Source organism: Dreissena polymorpha, chromosome 11, assembly GCF_020536995.1.
Source record: "Dreissena polymorpha isolate Duluth1 chromosome 11, UMN_Dpol_1.0, whole genome shotgun sequence".
In the NCBI taxonomy this organism is placed as follows: domain Eukaryota; kingdom Metazoa; phylum Mollusca; class Bivalvia; order Myida; family Dreissenidae; genus Dreissena; species Dreissena polymorpha.
In genome coordinates, this window is record NC_068365.1 from 39,614,858 (window position 1) to 39,640,902 (window position 26,045).

At 34.1% G+C, this 26,045-nt stretch overlaps 1 protein-coding gene and 1 long non-coding RNA gene across 2 annotated transcripts in view; both read right to left on the bottom strand.

The window, feature by feature from the left end:
• The window catches only part of LOC127849774 (putative uncharacterized protein DDB_G0282499), a 465,276-nt gene that overhangs the window by 169,291 nt on the left and 269,940 nt on the right, over window positions 1-26,045 (bottom strand). The window lies entirely within an intron of this gene.
• LOC127851940 (uncharacterized) lies at window positions 15,276-18,159 on the bottom strand. Its single transcript, XR_008036060.1, has 3 exons — window positions 17,449-18,159; window positions 17,053-17,146; window positions 15,276-16,680 (listed from the first exon to the last, which is right to left on the bottom strand). It is a non-coding gene; the product is annotated as an uncharacterized LOC127851940 (long non-coding RNA).

Genomic DNA, 26,045 nt, shown 5'->3' on the forward strand with positions numbered 1-26,045 from the left:
TCCCTCTTCGAGTAATATTTACGTCTACCTTTTATCTCGATTAACATCACAGGCATCAGGGTGTTAAAGTTTCATACACATGTACCACATAGGCATTTTATATTCAAATGAAGCACATGATCACAAAAGCCAATAAGAAACATACAAATATTATTTAACACAAATAATGCTACATTTATGAATATAATCAGTCAATATGTTGGGCTCGAATGGTATAGCAAGACGGTAAACGCTTTTATTTCCTTTGTAAAAATTATAGTTTACTTAAGTTCAAATACTACTTCAGACAGTGATTTAAGAAGAAGAAAGGGAAAACACACCTAGGTTGCTCCCCTGCCAGTTTATAATGCACAAATTATAACAAGGGACAAAATTGTCACAAAACCAGGTTTTCATTGTGAAAAAAAAATCTGATAAAGGGAGAAAACTCAAACTGAACTTTTGAAATGAACAAACAAAATTAACCCCCTTTGTAGGTTTGTTTTTAAAAAAAATCTATTTTTAGTCGTGGCGACCTTGACATTGGAGGTATTGACGTGATTCTTTCGTGCGACACACCGTCCCATGATGGTGAACAAATGTGCCAAATGATTTTAAAATCTCACAATGAATGACATAGTTATGGCCAGGACAAGCTCATTTATGGCCATTTTTGACCTTTGAACTCAAAGTGTGACCTTGACCTCGACGTAATTCTTTCGCGCGACACACCGTCCAATGATGGTGAACAAATGTGCCAAATGATTTTAAAATCTGACAATGAACGACATAGTTATGGCCCGGACAAGCTTGTTCCGCCCGCCCGCCAGCCCTCCAGCCAGCCAGCCAGCCCGCCCGCATTCGCCAATCTAATAACCAGTTTTTTCCTTCGGAAAACCTGGTTAAAAACCTGGTTAATAAGTTTAATCAAAGTAAGCATATTCATATTATGCACGAGGAATTTGAGTTGTAACCTATGTTATTATTTTTTATAACAAACAATTGGTATATTTAATATTCTAGTCTGATCGGGATATATGCTAATCCAACCTCATAGCATATTCACATTATTCAGGGATGGGTTGCAATATTCTACAATTGGTAGAATGAACCAATTATTTTGTACAACATAAGTAATTGATGACAAATGATAGCAGGAATACTATTAAGGGTTTCAGAAAGCATTTTCTGTTTGCCGCGGGGTTCAAACTATTTTATGCGCTAAATGTGAGGCATCTTTTTTAAGCAAATGTATAAAGAGTTCCTGACCAAAATCAAAGTAATATTACTTTTAAATCATTAACGTATTGGCATACACCAAGAAAGTTGTAGAATATTTGCGGGAAACATAAGAATTTCGACGAAAACTTGTGATGTGAAATTTCCGAATGGTAACAGAAATTACCGACCGTCGTTTTTTCCGAAAAACAGCATGTCGCGGTTTTCAAAAAACAAATGACTGCACCCAAATATTTTAATGTTACTGACTATAACGGGTTGATACATGTATGATTTTGTTTCTCTTTTAATAAAGTTACAATTTCAAGGTCAATTCATTTGAAATATGAAGGATATTCTGTCCTTTGGCCTTTGGCTATAAATATATCAGTACAATTTGAAATTTGCAAAACCAATCCGCAAATATTGGCAGACACAAAATTTAATCAAAATTCTTATATTTTCCTTAAATATTCTACCACTTTTCTGGTGTATACCAATAAATGGATGTTTTTCAAGCAATAGCAATTGATTTCAATCAGAAAAACTGCCTATAACCGCAAAAACAAATATTCCAATCTTTTTGGTTTACAATTTTTGTGATGCAAATAGCTTGCATGTAGCATGGAATTGAATGTTCTGTCAGATTAGTGTTTCGACTTTCTGGAGTGGGGAATTTCGGACTGTTTTATCCAACAAGAAAAGAGCTCTTAAACATTAGTTAGACTCATGTAAAGTGAAGTAATAAATAACCACTTTTTGTAAACAACCCAAATGTGACCTCCCTTGTTGGATCATGCTACATTTGAAAATGGAAGTGACATATACGAGTAAAGCCAGTCCAAGGGAGATAACTCAAAATTAAAATTTCTACCAAACTTCTATGTTTGTCCAGGAATTATTACTTTATTCACTTCATGGAATTGTAGAAGTTCTTAATGTCTTTATTAAACTGAAATACATACTGCACATACTTTTAGACATGCACTAAAGTTATAAACAATCAGGATGTAATGTTTGAGATAAATATATGAAATTTATGGAATACTCATTCAAAATAATTTGACCAAGTTAATATTGGTGATAAATAACAGGCTTGATAATGATATGATAATACTGGTGATAAATAACAGGCTTGATAATAATATGATAATTGCTTAGAACAACTTGCTATTATCTGCAATTAATAAATAATTGATTTAAACTTCAATGTTCAACACAAATTTTAACACACAGTATCAAATATGGATTTCTTCTCAATTGGGTAAGGACTGCAAAGACATGTCCAAATTTTCCTGTGGTTTAAAGCCAAAAGTGGTACTTGAAATGACAGGCAAAACACATTTGGCAGTAGACAATGACTGATCACAATATCCCATACCTTAGAATTTAAACCACAGTTCATAATCTGTGATTGGGCTGCATGCCACTGAGGCTGTGGCTGTTATTTATGGCGCACCAAAGGGGTCGAAACTTTAACTTCTGCTCGAGCAGAAAAAAATGCTGCTTGAGCAGCATTTAAATGCTGCTCGAGCAGCATATTGCTGCTCGAGCAGCAATTTACTGGTCGAGCAGCATTTAAATGCTGCTCGAGCAGCAAAATTCCTGCTAGAGCAGCAATATGCTGCTCGAGCAGCATTTATTTTTAGAATAAGCCATAGAACCCGTCAGCCAATCAAATTTGAGCTTACAAACGGACGACATTAGCTATCTCTACGGAAACGAAATAGACCGGTGTAGCGTCAATATTGTCAGATCGTGAGATCTGACGATTTTTACAGTACCCCCGTGATATTGCTCCGATCAGTCGCCGTGAAAAATGTCAAATGTGTTGAAAAATAATATTTAACGCATTGTTGTTTCAATTCAACTTAATTTCGCGTTTTAACAGCTTGCAGTTATTTTCGGACATCTTGTTTTCGGACGTTGAACCTAAACACATTGTTCACAAAAAAGATATCAAAACAGTAGTTCTAACACCATGCAAACATTTGAATTTTAAAACGATTTTTGTTTAAAATGTTATATATATCGATGATGTACATGCATAACGTTGTAAAGAAATATGGTAATGCCTAATTTACAGTCATGAGTGTTGCAGTCTTTTAATACAAAGATATAACATTGATTTAAGAAAATATTTTCAGATTATATATATATATATGTATATATATATATATATATATATATATATATATATATATATATATATATATATATATATATATATATTATTTCAGCTTAAAAAAGTTAAAAACTGATTATTATCAGATCCAGAAATGTATAATCCCAATCGGTGTTTTTATCATTATTTTAGCTAATTCACATGTACACTCAATTCAGGAAAACTATTGTATTATATTTCACACAATCATAGTTACCACTATCATCATTTATTTAATATGTCAATAAGCTCGATTGGTAATTGTCGGTTCGGCTCGGGTAATGCTTTAAAGTACCACGTGTACTCTTAAGTATACTTTAATGTACCCCGGGTACGCTAAATATACTTAAACGTACCGTTGGTCTGTCTGTCAGTGCAGTCACTCACAAACTTTTCAGTGCTTTATCTCAGAAACTCAATATAAGTTTTCAACATGAAACTTTATGAGTGTATAAATATAGCTGAGGAGAGGTGCCATGCACAAGAAACATAACCCGTCGCTTTCTGAAATAAGAGTTATTGCGCTTTGTTGTTTTTGTATGATGTTTTGTATGATGTAACTAGGGCTATATCTCAGATACTATACAAGATTTAAATTTAACATGAAACTTCATGGGTTTATAATTATCAATGTACGAGAACCATAACCGTATACTTTCTTACATAACGGTTATTGCCCTTTCTTGTTATTGTTATTTTATGATGTAACTTTTCAGGGCTATATCTCATTTATAGAACCATGCATAAGAACCACAACCCTTCACTTTCTTAAATAGGAGTTATTGCCCTTTGTTGTTTTTGTATGATGTAACTTTTCAGGGCTTTATCTCAGAAACTATAAATACAAGATTTCAACATGAAATTTCATGTGTGTATAATTGTCAATGAGAATAAGTGCCATGCACAAGAAACATAACCCTAGTACATATGTACATGTCTGATGTTACTTTACAGGACTATATCACAGATACTATACACGATTTAAAGATGAAATTTAATGAATGTTAAGATATCAATAAGGAGAGGTGTCATGCACAAAATCTATAACCCTACACTTTCTTAAATAAGAGTTATTGCCAATAGTTTTTTTATGTTGTTACTTTTAAATAAGTGAGATAAGGGTACAACCCTTCAAATAAACTTTTCTGTTAGTTCTGCACCCATCAATAATCAAAATTTATTTGGCGGGGGATATCAATTTAACGAATTTGCTTATTATTAGTCTAAACGTTGAAATAGACTTGACACAACAGACTCATCAGTCATCAGTATTATGTTAGCATATCTTTAGTCGGTTACTGAACTAGGGCAAATAAAGTTGAAGTTTATCAGGTGGTCTAAAAGTCCTCACCGCCTAGCAGATAAGTCTACAAAGTATTTTAACACATATTGATAATATCCATTTTAATGCCGTGCAGGTCTATAAAGTGGAGTGATTGAGTCGCACAGATATGTTTTCCGCACTCCATGAATCAGAAGTCTGCGTCTCACGACTAGTCTCGATAAACTGAATCATGGGTCTGTCGCAACATTGTGGGATGCTTTTTCATGACCAAACATTTGACAGTCTGGAAATAAAGTAAAAGTCATTCATACTTAACTTAAAAAACAACAATATTTGTTTGCAATAAGAAAAGCATATATTCACTAGATTAAGTGTTCACAAAAAATACTATTTCTGAAAATAAAATTGCAGGAACGATACTTTGACAGTGAAAAGTATTCATGTTTTAGGCATCATAAATATACAATCACATTAAGACACTGAAAAACAACTTTTCATACAAAATAATATAATGGAGCAAAGAGAATGCTTTTTTTCATTATATGACACATTAATAAATTAAAATATGAGTAATCTTCTTGTTTAACCTTTTTTCAGGGTTATTTGACAAAAGTGGGACTCTATAACACAGTATGATCCTCGGGTTATGATATTATATATGAAATATCATGTCCTTTATAAATTAAAAGACAAGGGCTGTTTGTAAAACATGCATGCCCCCTTATATGGGCTATAAGTTGTAGTAGCAGCCATTGTGTGAATACGTTTTTTGTCACGGTGGTGGTGGTGGTGGTGGTGGTGGTGGTGGTGGTGGTGGTGTAGTAGAAGTAGTAGTAGTAGTAGTAGTTAGTAGTTAGTAGTTGTAGTAGTAGTAGTAGTAGAAGTAGAAGTAGAAGTAGTAGTAGTAGAAGTAGTAGTAGTAGTAGTAGTAGTAGTAGCAGTAGTAGAAGTAGTAGCAGCAGCAGCAGCAGTAGCAGCAGCAGTAGCAGTAGTAGTAGTATACAAAAATGCAGTTAGTCTTACATTTGGTAAAATTTTAATATATTACAAGGGAGGCAAGTGCTGTTACAAAAAGAACATGCAAAAACGGTAGTTGTTTCCCTTGTTTGAACCATGCTTAATCCTTAAAATGCCTATTTCCAGTAACTGTGACCTTCACCTGTGACCTTGACCTTTGACCTAGTGACCTCAAAATCAATAGGGGTCATCTGCGAGTCATGATCAATGTACCTATGAAGTTTCATGATCCTAGGCCCAAGCGTTCTTGAGTTATCATCCGGAAACCCCCTGGTGGACGGACCGACCGACATGAGCAAAGCAATATACCCCCTCTTCTTCGAAGGGGGGCATAAAAATGCAAGGCTCTAAAAACCAATGCACCAACAGAAAGGTACGATGATTATATTCTACATTCTCCCATTATTTTGTTGAATAAAAGTTAATGCAGATCTTTACTAAACAAACTGGAGCTTTGTCACAGACGTTACAAATACCCCCATGTGCCGCATTGACACAGACTATTTTGCATGCTGTCTTCACAAAACAAGAGAATCAATTTATGGCGATTTTTAAGAATGATAATGCCATTATCATTTATGGCCATTTCGACCTTTGAACTCCTGAATTCTTTATCATGACATGCAGTCCAAATTTATGGCCATTTTTTTACTTTTGAACTCCAAGTGTGACCTAGGCCTTGGAGTTATCGACATAATTCTTTCGCATGACACATCTTCCAATGACTGTGAACAAATGTACCATGTTTTTTCGGCGTAAGCTGTATTAAGCCAGCTTTTCGCCCTGACTTGACCTTTGTAAGTGTCCAATAATACTCAAATAAAATTTCCCGCGGCTAGGTACGAATGAATACACTTCATTTATTCCATTGGCTGATTTGAGTATAACACCAGAACATTGGAAACATATCCGCGTCTTTGTAACACTGTTTTACTGCATGAAACAATTTTATCTCTAATGAAAAGGCTCAATAGATAGAACAGTTTTACAATCAATTTTCCAAATAAATACAGTTTGTGCGTTCACCTTTTATTTTCAGAGAATTACCAGCGCAAAAGCGGCCATTTGTGAAAGTCAGAGTTTATATACAGTTCATCACCGGAGTTCGCAGAAGGGATTGCGATCATTGTGTTACACCGGTCTTACTGACAATAACGTAGTGACTGTAATGCATTGCATTCAATCCGCAAGGTATCAAGGTCAGTTTGCGGTCAGTTGCAGAAATCTTTATATAAACGCCGTCTCGTAAACTTTGTGCACTTGAAGTCTGTTTTGATCAGAAAGATACTAAATAAAGATATTCGGCGATATTATTGTGGTATGTCAATCATCGATTTTTAATATGGTTTCAACATTTGCATGATAAGGACCAATTTTGATAAAATTAATTAGAAATTTTTATCCATTTAGACCAGTTTATTAAGCATGAGCACAATAATTCACTATACTATAATTATTCAATTAAATAAGATTCGAGTATTGCCGGCTGACCTATATGCACTCGTTTATTTTCATGTTGTGTTTTTCTATTCTGTAAATATAGATATCTGAGCAATAATATCACATAAAGCAAAATAAGCCACGAAATCTGGCGCAACACCCCGTAATTGATTTGCTTATGATGTAGCTAAGAACTGGGCAGAAAAAAGGCATCCGCTACTTTTTATCTCATGGAGATAACTTTTGATCGTTCATAAACATCGACCACAATCAACGCCGTATATCTTTTTTAAAGATATTTCTTGTTTAAAATCTCACAATAAATGACATAGTTATGGCCCGGAAAAGATCATTTATGGCCAATTTTGACCTTTGAACTCACAGTGTGACCTTGACGTTGCAGATATAGACGTAATTCTTTTGCGCGACACACCGTCCAATAATGGTGAACAAATGTGCCAAATGATTTTAAAATCTCACAATGAATGACATAGTTATGGCCTTGACAAGCTCATTTAATGCCTTTTTTTACCTTTGAACTCAAAGTGTGACCTTGAACGTGGAGTTATCGACGTAATTCTTTCGCGCGACACACCGTCCAATGATGGTGAACAAGTGTGCCAAATGATTTTAAAATCTCACAATGAATGACATAGTTATTGCCCAGACAAGCTCATTTATGGCCATTTTTAATCTTTGAACTCAAAGTGTGACCTTGACCTTCGAGATACTGAAGTAATTCTTTCGCGCGACACACCGTCCCATGATGGTGAACAAATTTGCCAAATGATTTTAAAATCTCACAATAAATGATAAAGTTATGGCCCGGACAAGCATTTGACCCTTGAACTCTAAGTGTGACCTTGATCTTGGAGATATTGACGTACTTTTTTCACGCAACACACCGTCCCATGATGGTGAACAAATTACCCCAGTACCAAATTATTTAAAATCTAGCGATAAATGACATAGTTATGGTCCGGACAAACTTTCGGTTTAAAACACACTAAGTGACCCCGTGACCTAGTTTTTGACCCAGCATGACCCATATTCAAACTTGGCCTAAACATCATCAAGATACAACTTGTGACCAAGTTTGGTGAAGATCGGATGAAATTTCGGGACAGACCGACAGACAGTACGACAAAGTGACTCCTATATAGAAATATATTTAGCTAATTTATTACCATCAATGCAAACACTCCACAGCTGTTTCCATGGCGCTGTTTGTTGCAAGGTGGCGCTTTGAACTCTGAACTGAATATTTCCAAGCCATCTTTCACAATTTGCGCTCGTTGACACATGAACTGGCTGCAACAAATATTTTGTTGGTAAAAATCAACAAAAATCATGTGCCTATATACTTAAGCCGTACTTAGTCTATCCCAAATTGTTTTGGTAATCAGTTTTCAAACATTTAACATTTATATATATGTGAATCTATTAACACATTATTTGAAACACATAAGTGTGAGAGAAAGGACACAATAATACAGTACAGCCAAAGCGGCACAAACATAATCCGCGACTACGCCACGGCCAGATTATTAGTCCGCGGCGGCCGAATCGTGTGTTCACGCGGCGTATCGCCGTGGCACTCGGCATCGATCCGCGCAACGACGCCGAGTCTGTATTAACCTCGCGTACTTTCGCGGAGTAAATCCGCCGCATACGTACGCGGCGGATCGAGTGAACAGATATCCACCTAAATGTACATACATGTATGTGTAGCGTAGAATTAATGACGCGCAACTGTTTATGTTTCGTTCAATTATCATTATTATATTTGTAATCCGAAACACACTTCAGAATTTTAATGCTAACGCGTCCTTTGGCAAATTCTAGCGTCAAATAAACAGTGCTAAAATATCCTTTGTTTCATAAAAAGCGCGCGAAAATTATGCAGACATGTAGAACGTCTTTTGGAAAGTTTGGGTGTATTTTGTGTTGTATAAATACATGAACATCACGTCAGGCGTAAATCGCGTGTTCAGTGGAGAAAAAAACGCCCCGATTAGACGTTATTTCACCATCTCTATAAATAGTAACAAATGCCCAAATGTATTTGATACTTAAGGAAATATCGAGAATGTTTGTGTATCGTAAATATTTACCAGCATTTGCTTTAAAACTGGAATATACGGGATTATCGGGTAATTAGTAGCGATATTAACTGTATAATATGAACAAAATAAACCGTGTTTATATACGCATATTCAAACAATAGTTGTAATAAGCTGTTTAATTAACAAAACTACAAATACGTCGTCACCGTCTTGATTATTGATGTGGCTTCAAACTGCTTATTTTCTCAGCTAAAATATAATAGCAGAATCAACATGCAATTAATTTATAAATCCACTATATGCTGGAGCCTTGACCACTTGTATGTGCGAAAACATAATTACGTGACCTTGTTTATATGTGAAATACATACGCTACGGGCGGGAAACAAACTTAATAATTGTCCAGACACATTAACTATGCTTACATGTATATGCTAATACAATCCGCGCACAATACATTTATTATGATTTTAATTATAATTAAAATCGTTCTTTCAAAATTTGTTAACTACATGTAACTAATAATTTAAAAAAAAAATAATTCATGATCGCATCGACTCGGCATCATGTCGCGGACCGCGGCATGCCTCGGCGGACAGATGCGAAGTTTCGCGGCAAAATGCGACTTGCCGCCGCATACTGACGCGGCTTCAACGACTGACGCGGCAACGACTCGTTTCGCCTTGCCGCCGTGGATCGCGAAATACGTTTGTTCCGCTTTGGCTGTACTGTAAATAAGAATGAACTAAGAAAGCAAGCTTAAATTTATATATCGCCTATCATTTTTAAAGTGTTGGTGGTCATTACAAGTTAATACTTAAGATCCAAATGTAGAAAAATAATAAGATATACAAAGTTTTTGGAATATCTTGTTTGGTATATTGCCTGATGAATGATAACTGGAACTGGCCAAAAAAGCTCCCTAAATGTGACCTTCGATCTCTTGTTAACGCATGCACTGCAGCTTCTCTACATGGAGAACATATGTGGTAAGCTATATTAAAAATGGCATATTCAATTATCGAATCACAGTTTGGATAAGCTCAGAGACACACATAAAATGCACATACACCAACTGCTACTGTGACTGCTATATCAAGCAGGTAAGACAAAAAATGAATAACAGCTTTGAACCTTACCAGAACAAATCGAACAAGGCCTTGTTGTAAACCAAATTTGGTAGCCATAGTCCGAATGGTTTTCAACAAGAAGATTTTTTAAATTTTCACAAAATAGGCGCTTTATAGGCGTTTATTCAATTTTGTGCACAATTTGTACAAACTAAGAAGAGAACTAATACATGTCAATACATACCAGTTATGGACAAGTAGATTTTTTAAGTTTTCACAAAATAAGCCTCATATAAGCATATGTTCAAATTTATGACCCTCAGGGCAGGGTCAAACTTGACCCCAGAGGCATAATTTGAACAAACTTGGTAGAGGACTATAAGATGTCACTACATACCAAATTTGGTAGCCCTAGGCCCAATGGTTATGGACAAAAAGATTTGTAAAGTTTTCACAAAATAGACCATTTATAAGCATATGTTAAATTTTGTGACCGCCGGGGCAGTTTCAAATTTGACCCCAGGGGCATAATTTGAACAAATTTGGTAGAGGACTATTAGATGTCTCTACATACCAAATTTGATAGCCCTATGCCCAATGGTTATGGATGAGAAGATTTTGAAAGATTTCACAAAATAGGCCTTATATAAGCATATGTTCAATTTTGTAACCCCAGAGAAGGGTCAAATTTGACCCCAGGCGCATAATTTGAACAAATTTGAAAGAGGTTCACCCAAGGAACATTACTGAGAAATTTCATCAGAATGGATCAGTAGTTTAGGTGAAGACGATATTTAAAGGAAAAGTTAATGCACGGACGGACGGACGCACGCATGAAAGACACAGAACCATGACATAAGCCCCGCTGGCCTTTGGCCAGTGGAGCCAAAAAACAATTAAGGAAGGGAGGGAGCACCCCTTCCTAACCCAACAATAAAGGCCCCTGGGCATCTAAAATATGATCACAAGCACTTATAATCATATAATAATGATAAAACCCGATCACCACTGTCGATAAATTGGAAATTGTTATGATTGTGAGATATAATGTAAACATTCGCATACAGATCAATCTTTTTTCTTCAAGCCCAACACAATACAATGCAAAATTAAAGTTATAAAGGTTTTCAATGGGTACAAATAGGGTATTTATCTGGACATTGGAAACGTTGAAATACATGAAAATATCATTAAACAACTTAAATGTATTTCATTGTTAAAATAAGTTTTTCTTGATTTTTCTCCAAACTTTACACAAATATGGGTGATTTGAAAAATATTAAACTAGAAATGGCACGGCAGAGGCCGACGTGTATCCCCACGCCGCATGTTTGACCCAGGGGTGCCCCAGGGTTGGTAATGGGCTATGCATAGTTGAGATTGAACGTATTGTCCTAAGAGAAGTTCGGTATCAATTAGATGTGAATCGGTGTAGAAATGAAGAAATTATAGTAAAAGGCAATTTTGAGTGGGCGTGGCCTATGTGGGCGGGGTGCCCCAGGGTTGGTAATGGGGCCATGCATAGTTGAGATTAACCATAATGTCGTAAGAGAGGTTCAGTATCAATTTGAAGTGAATCGGTGTAGAAATGAAGAAATTATAGTAAAAGGCAATTTTAGGTGGGCATGGCCAATGTGGGCGGGGCACCCCAGGGTTGGTAATGGGGCCATGCATAGTTGAGATTATCCGTATTGCCATAAGAGAGGTTCAGTATCAATTTGAAAACATTCGGTGTAGTCTCCGGTGCACTCAAAATGTGCAGCTCCATGAGATACACATGCATGCCAAATATCAAGTTGCTATCTTGAATATTGCAAAAGTTATGACCAAGGTTAAAGTTTTGGGACACACACACACACACATACAATGACAGACAGGCCAAAAACAATATACCCCCGATCTTTCGATCCGGGGGCATAAAAATGAGTAAAAATCTCTGACCCTGCCCCACCTCAACCCACATAACTTTTGACCCAGGGGTCAGATCAAAATTCCAAATAGTGCAGGGTCGCACATATTCTAATAGCTACCATGTGTGTAAGTTTCAAGGTTCTAGTGCTTATAGTGTAGGAGGAGAAAGTGGCCAGGACGGACGGACAGACTGACGGACGGAAGACGGAGATAACCACAATATCCCCACTTTTTCTCCGAAAAGCGTGGGGATAATGAAGCCTAAATGAAATTTTTTCTCAAATTTTAGATGTTAAGTTATGGCAACAGTTTTTTTTGTATTGCATAGGGAAAGGGTTCAAGTTTTTTTAAATGAGTAGGGCTGTTCTGTCAGATGTAATCACTTTTTCACAACAAAAGATGTTAACCAAATGTTTTGAATTTTTTTTTATAAATGTACATGTCTTTTGCACTTAATAAAATCCCATTAAAACATGTTATCAATATTTCGTGTGTTTTGTCAACATGCAGTATGTTTTTAAGCAAAATTTAAATACAAAATCAGAAGTGTTGTAAAAAAAATTATGGAAAAAATTGAAATTTTCATGTTTTTTAACACATATTTTTCAATACTATACTCCTAAAAGTTTTTTTCCTGGCCTCAAAGCAGTGTATCTTAAAGTAAAAACTCAGATTTATCAAAATATAGGATGGCCTTCAAATATATGTGAAGTTTCTTTTTTATTATATAGAGAATAATAGGTTAGTGTTGATTATAGATCAGGTTTATCATGCGAGGCTTAGAAAACAAAAAGCACGAGCCTTGGCGAGTGCTTTTTCGTTTTCGTGCCGAGCATGATAAACCTGATCTATAATCAACACTAACCTATTATTCTATTTATCCCACTTTTTATTCAGTAAACTATTTTTATTTAAACAAAATAAGTTTTCACGAGTGTTTGTCGTACTTTGATAATGACTGTAGTGTAACCAAGGTCAGTTTATTACTCCGCGTTCCAAAAATAACCGCTGATCAAATAATCATTTTTTTTAATCAGAATATCGTTCTGTAACAAAGTGTCGAGCGTTATTTATTACAATTTTAATCATATTGAATTGCAAATCTTTAAGTTTTATGATATCAATATGGCATTAAGTTGTTATACACAAGGAACTACATTTGTTTACAACGCAGCCTAACACCACACACAATTCACTTTCGATATCAAACTATCGAGTCGATCACGAGGTGCACAATATTTCCTTCTTTGTTATAATATGTGGTTATTTCGTGACAAAATAACAAAGATTACTTGGATTTAAGCTAATTATATACATTAACATTTTGAATGTTGAAAGTGGCACCAAAGAATTGTGAGGCAAAGTTGTTCGAACTAGAGAAAGACATTTGCAAGTGAAGTGACTGGGTGGGGCGAACATCAAGATCAACTTGTTCGGCGGTAGACATCGGTTGTCTAGGCTGCATTTCGGCCATAGTTTCAGTGCGTGAAGGTGAACAAGAGGAATCTGTTGGATTGTTACATTTACTGGACTGAGCAAGAATGAACACTTTTGCTGCTGTTCAACAGATATGTTGGAATAATTGGTTATGGACTGGACATTTTTGTGCCCTGTTATGGCCATGGTTTCAGTGGGTGGAATGTTTGCATTTCGAAGTTTTTGGACCAGGAATTTGCGAACTGAGTGGTTCGTTATTCTCTTGTGCTTGAGAAAGCCGACGTCTTTTGCCATGGCCTTCAGCATCTGACCTAACTTGTTGACACCCAATTGTTGACGCAAGAATCACCGGGATGCAGTGTCATTTGTGCGTATTGCCAGGTAGAAAAGATGCTTTAAAGAAAAATCAGATGGACGCATATCCTAGTACATCTTGTAAATGAACACAGGATTTCTTGGTCCAGACGATTGTTTTCTACGGTAAAAGGGGAGCAACTCGAACTGACTTCTTCAAAGGGGAGCAACAACAACAGAACCTATTTGCATAGTGTTAAATTTACCTAATACTAGGTTTTAATGACAATAAATGACAAAAAACTCGTTTTTTGCTACTTTCCTTTGTTTTAAGGTCATTATGATTGACAAACATTTGAGATTGTTTTTATTATTGATGCACTTGGCAAATACAGGTGACGAGGTGCGTGGGAAAAAGTAGTCCCGGTTCGGCAGTTCATGACGTCATTTCGTGCCATTGATTATAGCCTTGCCGTTGATTATAGATGAAATTTCATCAACGGGGCTTTAATCAACCGATTTCGCTGTAAAAGTGGGATAAATAAGAAAATCTGCAAAATCTAGCTTTTGCCAAAACTGTATACAATTTTCAAACATTTGTACACTTGGGACACTTACATGACTTTTGTATACAAGTTAAATAAGCAAACCATTCAACATATATAAATACTTTTTAAATTTTTATTACATTTGACTATACAAATTAATGTTTCCCCAAATAATGTTCTGTGCTAGAAGGTCCGTTTGATGATTTAAGGTTGATGTTTAGAGATTTAAGGTTATTTGTACTTGACAACTTTAGTTTTCATTTATTTTAAGAAATACCCAAACAGTCAGTAATATAGAATACAAATTAAATTGGCATAAAACATTCTTATAAAATTATAAGATAAGTTACAGGGAACTTGAATTGTTTGCTGAAAGGATCTAGCATGATTTTAGGCCAAATCTGTACACTTGGGACATTTTCAAAATGGATGAAAATCTGAAGAAAAATAGCATAACTTTTATATGTATTTCATTTGAGGTATTTTTGTGGCCCTTAGTATGTTTATAACCGATGGGATATCAAAGGCATAAGGAATCTCCATAATTATGCAGTGTGTCATAGATCTGTATTTCCCATAAAAAAACACATATATTTCACAAATTGTAGATACATTTGACCTGGTTTTCAATATATGTGACCAAAGCTGGGAAAATCAGTCTTGTGTTCAAAAATTCACATTTTGACTTTTTGGCAATTTTGGATTCTCTGAACATTGTAGTTCACAAAAATGATATAGATTTTTTATTTATCACATTCAAAACTAATTTTATGACCTTCCAAAGTGACCAACCCTACATTTTACCGTCACTAAAAGTTATCATTTAATACAAAAAAACAACGAAGATTTTCAAACAACAAGCACATTGTTTTATTAAAACAATAATCTTTCCTTTAGTCAAATACATAATTATAGTGCAATAAACTGACAACAGCATTATGGACATTTAAAATGTACCATTTGTGTTGCTATGGTAACCAATCTACATGTTAATAATCACCAGAGCACACAATCACGCCTTTTATAAATCTATGAATTGTATTTTCAATCAAGTGTTTGTTTAAAGGCAAACACAACATTAATTTCACTGTTTTGTAACTAGTTAAACGATAACAATCAATAATGTGTGTGTTCCATGAACAATTTCCTTTTTTTATTCAGTTACATGTGTATATAAGTATAATGTAACCTCAAACACAACAGAATGGAAAAACACAGCATTAAAAAGGGTTGGTTGAAAGTACACTTGGATACTAAATGTTTCAGTAAATGAAATAATCATTATTTATCATTATTTCTGACAGAGAAAAAAAGAAAATAAACAATAACTTAAACATAAAAATTGTTTGTTTTTGTTACTATGGAAACAATGTAGCAAACAAACAAAAATATAGGATTTTCATTGTAAAACATAAATAAATACAATATTCACACGGATTTTTTTCCAGTTTTTCTGATAGGCAGTCTGTGTCCATAAGGTGAAAACAATTGCATGGTTAGATCTACATGGAAAAAATGTTTTTTGTTTTGTAAATATGAGATATAAAAAACTTGAAAAAAAGCTTGTGCAATTAGAACAACAAAAGTTTGCATTGAACATTTCAAAACCTGTATCAACTGACACATTCAGCAATCGTATACATGTTTTAGCTTTCCTAGGAATAGAGGATTTTTTGCATTGTTTGTGGGAAAATATATCACCCAATACCTTGGCCAAAATAAACACTGATACATGATGTATGTAATTGTTGTGGCACCATCAGAGAAGATCAGATGCGCATCTTAATGCATCTTCTTTTTGGGGGGGCACAGTCTGTTTTTTGTTGCTCACCAGTAGCGCGTTTCGGACATGTCAGGTTTTTGGTTCATCTATGCGACAGAATTCACGTTAGTTTTCGAATAAATACCACTGATGGTCCAGATCGAGCCCTTTCGCAAACATTTCTTATGGCAGGTTGTCACAGCTCACATTAACATTCACTTTCGAGACCTTCCTGAGAGTGATTCTGACTACTGGTGAGTCACTAAATTCCCTGCATTCCACAACACCGGGATGCTCCGCTGACACATGGAAATTGATGAAATTTGGTGACATTCTTTATGTGGTGAAACAATGTCGTTGGGTAATCCTTCCTGTCTTAGATAACAACAGGATTGCAAGTCTCCCCCAAGCTGGGGGATGTTGTGGCCCGTCCTTGACGATAACCCCACAGACGCAGCGACATAAGACAACATTTCTGCATTGAAGTTTCTGTATCAAGATTACCATTTAATTAAGAAACAATTGCAAAATATAGTTTTCCTATTATCAAATTATTATTTTGTTGTTGTTGTTGTAATAGAAAACTACAAAGTTTTAAGGATGATTTTGCATTGGATTTTGTTTGCCATATCAAGAATTTCATACCAATAAAACAGCTGAAACTATTAAAATGAATATTTATTTTCCTGTTACAAGACATAAAGTACCTACACAATATTTTTAATTAATTTATGTTTTATTATTTTTATATTTTATTACATGGCAGAACTATACAACTGGATAGACCTATGAAAATGCAAACACGGTTTATCAAGAAGGATCATGCAGGTCACATACACCATACTGTGATAAGGAATTTACCTCCACTTTGACTTCCAGATGCCAAAGTGCCAATCTGGTGTAAACTTTGTATGTCTTATCAACATAAAGCTTAGTGTGATGATTCTGTGTAAACCTGAAATGTTAAAAAATAATTATTAAAAAAGGTCAGGCTACAATTTAGAATATGTATTTTGTAGTAATTGACTGACTCAAAAATGTTGACTCATTTCAATATATTATTTTAAGAGAATTTTCCTTTTGGGATTGATACCAGAGTAATTTTTTTTTAAACATATTTACTACATATCAACATGCTTTACCATTTTGCAATTGCATTACTGCAAACAAATATTTTTAACAACAGGTTTAGCTAAATTAATTTCTCAATATTAAAAAAATCTATCAGAAACACAATAACTAAGGGCTTGTTATTACCTACAAGAACTCTCCACAGAAGGTACCAGATGACTATGTTGTTTTTATTTTGGCCGCAACAGTTGTCACACTGAAAGTGAGAATGCTGTTCGCCAAGACCGTAACTTCCCAACCTGTAGAATATCAAATTATTGGTTATTTATCTACATAACACTTTTTTATAATAATAATTATTAATTAAATTTGTGCTTAAACATTTTTAAAAGTCAACCTTATATTTGTTTAAATTTGTTTATCAGCTTCTGCCACATGAAGTTCAGACTTTTCAGTAAACGCAGTATCTGATGTGTTTTTTTGAAAGCTTCTACATCAATATCAATATCAGACTCATCATGGTTTGACTCAAGGTCACTTTCATCACAGGAGTTTGAAATTCTATCAATATAGCTAATCTAATGGCTAAATAAAAAATAAGTATACCCCTATAGAGTATAAAGACTAGTCTTATACTATATAGGGGTATATTTTTTTATTTAGCCATTAGATTAGCTATATTGATAGAATTTCAAACTCCTGTGCTTTCATAATCATCTACCACATAAAACAAATCTTGAGTAGCGGGGTGAGAAGTTTCAAAATAAAGTTCATTTACATTCAAAAAATCATTTAAATTTAAAAACGAAGTGTCCTGATCTTGTGAAATTTCACATAGAATAATGTTGGTGTTGAGACATGATATTTTAAAGTCAAATTTAAATCATCCACAATTTCATGTAAACAATTCAGTTGCTATCGTACAGTTTACTTCCGGGTCAAACTTGCGAGTCGCGAAAATTAATCACAAAGACAAAATACACATATATCTTTCACTTACCTATTTTAAGCATGTGAAAATATCATTTCCGAACCTTCTTCGATTGAAGACATCCATTAGTACACAATGTCATTTTGATTTACAGCGTTTAATAGCCATTGAAAATGAACACTACGAGACAGGTTGCGCTACCTGTGAACTGCTCAAACGAAACAGTGTCTTTCAAGGGGAATATTTTGAATTAAATAAGCGGATTACAAACCACCAATTGTGCCAGTGTTTAAAGAACATATTCATGCTATATTGTGGAAATTTTCAAAGCATGTCATAAATTATAAGCCGAGAAATTGTATGAAAAAGACGAAATATCCAGCGCATTTTCGTACAAGATTTTTATCTCGCGATTTCCCGACATAAACGTCAACGTACACAAGACTGATTTTCGCTGACGACGTCACATATTTCACATAGTTGTATATATTTGACTTTGATTTCATAATTTATCTTGTTCTATATAATAAAGATCTATTTGACATTGCTCTCTATATGCTGGAGATCTATATGCTGGGCATTGTTCTCTATACAAATGGATAGCATACCTTGTTATAAATATCAAATGAAGTTCTCTACATATTACACATTGTTCTCTATGGCATTGACCTTGATCTTTAAATATAAGACATTATGCCTCTTCAATATGTTGGAATTTGATATCTATATATAAGACATTGCTCTCTATACTTGAAGTTGATCTAATATTGTGTTCTCTATATATTGGACTCTTTTCTATAAATATTTAACATGGTTCTGTATACAAAATACATGTTTATATTTTTTTATAATATTTGACCTCGTTTTCTATAATATGTGTCTTGTTCTGATAAAACTGGGCTAAATTCATGTGCTTAAAGTGTCATCCCAGATTAGCCTGTGCAGTCCACACCGGCTTATCAGGGACGACACTTTCCGCTTAAACTTGATTTTCAGGAAGAAGGGACTTCCTTCAAACTAAAAATACCATAAAAGCGGAGACTGCACAGGCTAATCAGGGACGAGACTTTCCGCACATGAATTAAGCCCAGTTTTCTCAGAACAAGACACATATAATTCACTGTTCTATATATTAGACCTTGCTCTCTATATATTAAACATTATATTCTCTATATCTTGGACCTTGTTCTTTATAAATTAGACCTTGTTCTTTTTATACTTTATACATTAAACACGATGTCCTCTTACTTGACCTTCATCTGTAATACAATATATCCTCTATATATTTTGGTAATGTGTCATTAAAAATGAATGAAATAATAATAAGTGCTTTACCGTTGTTTATCGAAGGTTTTAAAATGGTTTTTAGTTTAGATGTGTAAGAATTGTACCACAAGGGTGACAGTCTGCGTGGTTTAATTATAAGTGTCTGAAAGACTTTGTCATCCATCATATTTGACATTTGACCATGTTCAACTTTTATTTTGGCTTTTTTTCAGTTGCTTTTGAATGCTTTATTAAATCGAAATTTAATCATTAATTCTGCTATAATGTAAGTTTGTTTTCACTTTCTGGAGGTTTATAAGAAAAACATTCATTTTGTGTCCCAAGTGTACATGTACAACATTTAATAACCAACTTCAGGCTAACATTGAAGATTATTGGAGAAACATTTTGATTAAAATTGACATTAATTTGAGAAGAGGAAATGTATTTTTGTAATAATGTTATGGTAAAGTCAAATATACTTCCCACACATTATCATTTACATGCTTATATTTTTCTTTTGAAGACAAAATATGGAGACATACCCATATAATAAGAGTAGTTCACCCCCAGAGTGAACAAACCACCTTTTTCTCTTGGAGATTACACCCTTCTGTGTACTTCTTTCCAGAAAATTAGTGCCTTTGTTTATTTTTTAAAAGCTATCTGCACCTGTCCATCAAACATGATAAAAATTTCATACACTTGGGACAATGCGATATTTGTCTTGCAAAAAAAGTTCACAAGGTTTTGGCATCAAATTTTCAGTACAACTAGTGATAAGAATTAATGGTTTGAAGAAAATGATGTAAAACCTTGAAAATTCTATCTTATGAAAAATTTAAAATAACTTTCTTGCAAAATGTACACTTGGGAAAGGGACAAATTCTGACCACATTTAGTATTCAGCTGTTCAAAATTTACAAGAACAAATAATTGTATAAATACCTGTACAAATGTGTAGAAAAAACATGTGACAGGTTAAAAGGACACTTTTTGCCTATAAATATTGAAGCACTTTATGATGCCACCTCTTAATATACTGAAGAGAGTTGAAAATTGTGGCACAAAATTGACAAGAACATCATTGCTTTGAACACTTGCTACAAGAGATATCAACCTAAGTTAGAAGCATTGTTTTATTTTTCTTAAAGCATATGCATTTTTATATTCATTAAATGATGGCAATACCTAATATTTCTGAAAGTTTTATTGAAGTATAGAATTGAAAATTGCCTTTTACATAAAATGTGACAATATGCTATTATCAGGTATGCTAATAAGTGAATCCAGAAATTATCCTTCAGTCTGACAGAATTTCGTAGCCTGTCAGACCAAACATCTGACAGATTATTTTACATTTTGCGGTGTCTGACTTGGCTTCTCACTTTTGAGTCCATGATGCTAAATGTTTTAGATTCAACACTAGTTTCCTCAACCTCACAGCACTAGAGCTCCTGTGATGCAAATATACTTAAGTGGTATAAAGAGATATTTTTTTCCCTGCAAATTGCATTTAGTTTCTCACTTCTGGTTAAAAACAAACCTGTTACCCTCCGATTGACTGTCAATTTAAACAGCAAACTCCAATACAAATTCCTGTTTGTATTCTTGTATGAAAATGTCCACAACATATGGGCGTAGTTATATGGGGACTGAATATTCAAATACATGTAGGTTAAGAAGAACAGTAAATGACATGACAAAATGCTGTTAGGACATATCATCATCCTTAATTCTAAACCAGCTATACATGACATTATTCTTAAGAGGGGCATTTCAGAATAAAGATAAAAAGATACAAACGATTAGCAATGGAAAAATTATTTCCTGCAAATATTTTTTATCGAAATTATTTCCGTCAAGACATGTTGTACAATGGTTAAAATGAGTGTGTAATACAATGCATAAACTCTTTCTGCAAAGTTTGGGAAGTCTGCTTTAGGGACATTTAAATGAAAGGACAGATGAAAGGTAACTCATTATAGTGCCACCAATGTAATTATTATGCAACTTTTTCGCAGTTCAGAGCTGAAAATAACATCCCGGAACTTAACTATGCACTGCCAAGTTATTCAATAAATAATAAATTGTAAACATTTTAATTATGAAAAATTAAACAACTTGTAATTCAGACACAACTCACATTTTACCTGTTGCTAGCTTTGAACAAGCAAATTGGCCTCGGTAAAAAATAATTTACATTGAAATTGAGAAAAGTCCTCGAGAACTCAGTGCCCCAGATAATTATTTGGGAAATAGGGTTTTCAACCATTGATTTTGAAAAATAGGGTGATTCCATTCTTCATATAGAGTGAAATGAGTAATAAAAATGCATACCTTAAAATAATTGCTGATTTACTTCCGTTGACGCTGCACACTTGTATTGATTCAATAGAACTGTAAACTATCATCATAAATTTTAATAAACTGATGTTTCGTAATATCTTTAATCCTTGAAACTGTCCATGATATAAACTTTAAAAAATGTCGACAATTTCTAACCAATGACATGCCTTTTTATACTTTTGACAGGTTTGTTAAGTCACAGACTTTCCATCATGTTTTTTGGATGTCAACTCAACTGCTGTATACACAGTTTCTAACAAAATCGATAACACTTATTGGCTCTTGCTTTCTTGATTCGAAAAAGTTTGCGATCGGCTGATATTTTGGCGCAACAATCTTGGATGTGTTTTGACCTCTCTTAGCTATTTTTATTTCGCATCGTAATAGAAACTGAAAGTACAGACGCTTTACAAATACATGCACAATGGGCAACGAATTAGGTCAGATTGAAAACGCATAGCGTTTGAATAACTATGACCATTTGCTGAGCTTGCTGAATGTAAGCGTCACCGCGTTACGATAATAATTCCAAAGAGAAAATACCTAAAATGAGCAAAGCATTTTTAATCGAAGTTTTGTATCGTTAATTTGACGAATTGCGTAAAAGTCAAATTGGTTGCGTTTTCAATACTCATGATATTGTATTTCTTTGCATTTTTATACATTTTAATTGGGTGAAAGACGCAGATACGCAGCTTCTCTGGGGCACTGAGAACTGGTTAACAGACATGATATTTTGGATAATTGTAAAAGTTAGCACAGCAGATATACATGTATGGGGAGAACGAGAAACGTAAACAATGTTAACCAGAAAGGCACAATCACAGACAATCGGCACCTGTGTCGGAAGCAATTATTAAGAATCATTAAGAAAGTCAATCGATAGAAACAGAGAACCTACACTTGCGCACCCATTGAGCAATTCTCATCAGTCATCGTCGTGATTTTCGCAAAAGTTTTAACAGCCGTTAGACATTTATGATCGATTTTCTTATTAAGCGAATGGCAACAATTTTTTGATCGACTAGTTTGCAGCCAAAATATAAAGCACTTACCGCGTGTCAATGTTAAACTTTTAACAGGTCGTCACAAAAACTTGCAGAAGATGTGAAAAAGGCACCATCATGGCGGCAGCCATTTTTTCCAAACAAACCAGTTTCGCACCAAATGGCAAATAAAACAAGAGTTCTGATTGGCTAATGCCATAATCTAAAAATAAATGCTGGTCCAGCAGGATTTTTCTGCTCAAGCAGAAAAAATGCTGGTCGAGCAGTAAATTTGACAACTATTCCAACTTAAGTCACTTCCACCAAGACATGATGGAGGTCCGTACATGTCTAGTGTTTTGATTTAGTTCTGGTACCACTACTCACTAGACTACTATTCCAACCAGTCAATGTCACCTAGACACTTTGGATCATGTCAGTACATTGCCAGTGTCTGATTTGAGTTCCATTATGCTGCTCAATTGGCAACGTTTACAACTACTGTACAGTCACTTCCATATCGACAGGAAAGGAGGTTAGAAGTATACTAGCACATGTCCAGTATCCGGCTAGAGTTCGATTTATTCTCAATACTCACAGAATATGTTTCACTGGCTGACCAATCTGCCTTCGGTACATCAACTGTGAATATACAAAAACAAAAATGAATGAGATAATTAATCTGATTTTTGTAAGTAAAATTATTTGTAAAGAAATCCATTTTGTTCTCTACGTACATGTACTAAGTAGACCACCTGTTAGGGCAAAAAGTGCACCTAAAAGATAAGCAGGTTTTTGCAAAAATTCATTCCTGTATCTACATTGAATTTATATTCTTTATTAAATACCAAACACTACTTTGAAATCATGAATCATAGAATAAAACAAGAGCTGTCAGAGGACAGTGCGCTCGACTATTCGAGTGCTTGACAGTATAACGTAAGCCATCATGGGGAAAGTGTTCATATTCAATAATTTATAAGACAATCTTTCAAAAAGAAAAAAAAGTAAAAAAAAAAAATGTTTTTGGGGGGAAGGGGGGGTGAGAGGGGGGTAAAATGTGGGGTGTGGTCATTTATTCGATGATGTTTCAAAAATAAAAAAAGGAAAAAACAAGATGTGTTTGTAAAACACAATGTCCCCCTATATGACGTTTGACCTTGAAATTTAAGCAAACTGTTTAATTATCTAAGTAAAAAAGGGGCCATTATTCTGTCAAAATACTTGATATAGTTGTCTCCTCTTGTTTATAGATTGGGATGATGTAAGTAAAGAAGTATGCAAATATAAAAGCAATATGTCAAAGGACATAGAAAACATTTGGGGTAGTGCGCAAACTTTAACATAGATTTATCAATAATATTCTAAGTATAAAAGGGGCAATAATTCTGTCAAAATGCTTGATACAGTGGTCTGCTCTTGTTTATAGAATGGGGTCATGTTGGTAAACAAGTATGCAAAATATGAAAGCAAAATGTCAAAGGATATAGGACATATTTGGGGTAGTACGCAAACTTTAACATAGATTTATCAATAATATCTAAGTATAAAAGGGAAAAGGGGCCATAATTATGACAAAATGCTTGATAGAGCTGTCTGCTCTTGTTTATAGGTTGGGTTCATGTTGGTTAACAAGTATGCAAAATATGAAAGCAATATGTCAAGGGACAATGACAATAATTGGGGTAGTACGCAAACTTTAACATTTGCACAATCACCGAAACGCAAACGGAAACGCAAACGGAAACGCCAACGGCAACACCGATGCCGGGGTGAGTAGGATAGCTCCACTATATATATTTCATATATAATAGCCCAGCTGAAAATGTTCCAAATCTTATTATGTTGAGTGTTGTTTTTTTCAAATGTTTGTATAGCTCGATTAAATAAGATTTGAACAAGAGATGTGTTTGTCAGAAACACAATGCCCCCTAATGCGCCGCTTTTTTTAACCTTTGACCTTGAAGGATGACCTTGACCTTTCACCACTTAAAATGTGCAGCTCAATGAGATACACATGCATGCCAAATATAAAGTTTGTATGTTTAATATTTAAAAAGTTATTGCAAAACTTTAATGTAAGGTTTTGATTACAGAATGACGGAATGACAGACAGGCCAAAAACAATATACCCCAGATCTTTCGATCTGGGGGCATACAAATTGGTTACTAATTGTTGAAGACATTACTAGGTTTTCTAGTTTTTGACAACAATTGACTTTAATTCAGACATAGCCTTTATAATGACAAGATGAACATTCTGACCAAGTTTCAAAAAGATTTAAAATTTAATAATGATTAAAGGCTCTATAAAGGTGAAGATACGTAATTATTTACAGATTTTTAAGTATTTTTTTCATATTTTATTTATAAAGGTTATCAAAAAACAATATATACATGCTATTTGACAAAATAATAAAAAATGAGCAATACAACTTGTTTTGAGCTCAAAATAAAGTGTCCTCCAAGTCAATTGTGTTAACAAACAATCAGTTTATTTACATCGCTGTTTACTCGCGAAAGAGAAAGTGAAAGTGACTCAGGTCACCAAAAATATAACGATGACTTTTAATGTTTCCCGGTATCACTCACAAAGTAGGTCTTTTCTAAATGGTTAAAACGTTTGTAGTGATCTAATAAGTTACTTTCTGCTGGTAAAAAGTTGTTAAAATAGAATTAAAATTGAATTTTCTTTCGGCTATTTTTAGCATATGTCAATGCTCTGAAGCTACACATCATGTTAGTTGCAAAAATGTAAACATTTCTTCCAATTATGAAACGGGTTTATCTTCCATAATTCTTGACAACGTTGTACCTAAGCTGTGTTATAAGCAGTTTTTATGCAAGAGTAACTGAAATCTGGTAAAAATAAGACCAGTTGATATGCATAATAATTGGATTTGTGACCTTTAAAGAGCCTTTAATAAAACAGTTCATTTGGATTTCATTTTGTATATAAATGATTATTTTGTTATGATTTACATAATAATGCAATAAAGTATCAATATCTTCACATTTTGAATCATGATGCAGTTAAATGTTATATTTTATTATGTTTGGGTTTTAAATTATGCATATTCTCTTATACATGTTGTTGATCTAATTATAATTATTATTATAGCTTGTTCCTTTAACATTCTTGCAAAAATGTTTGTTATAAGATATAATAATAAATAAAAGTTTAAGAAAAATCTTCTCTTTTCTTTATGTTATTATCCACCGCCATAGGTGGACGGATACAGTTTTAGCAT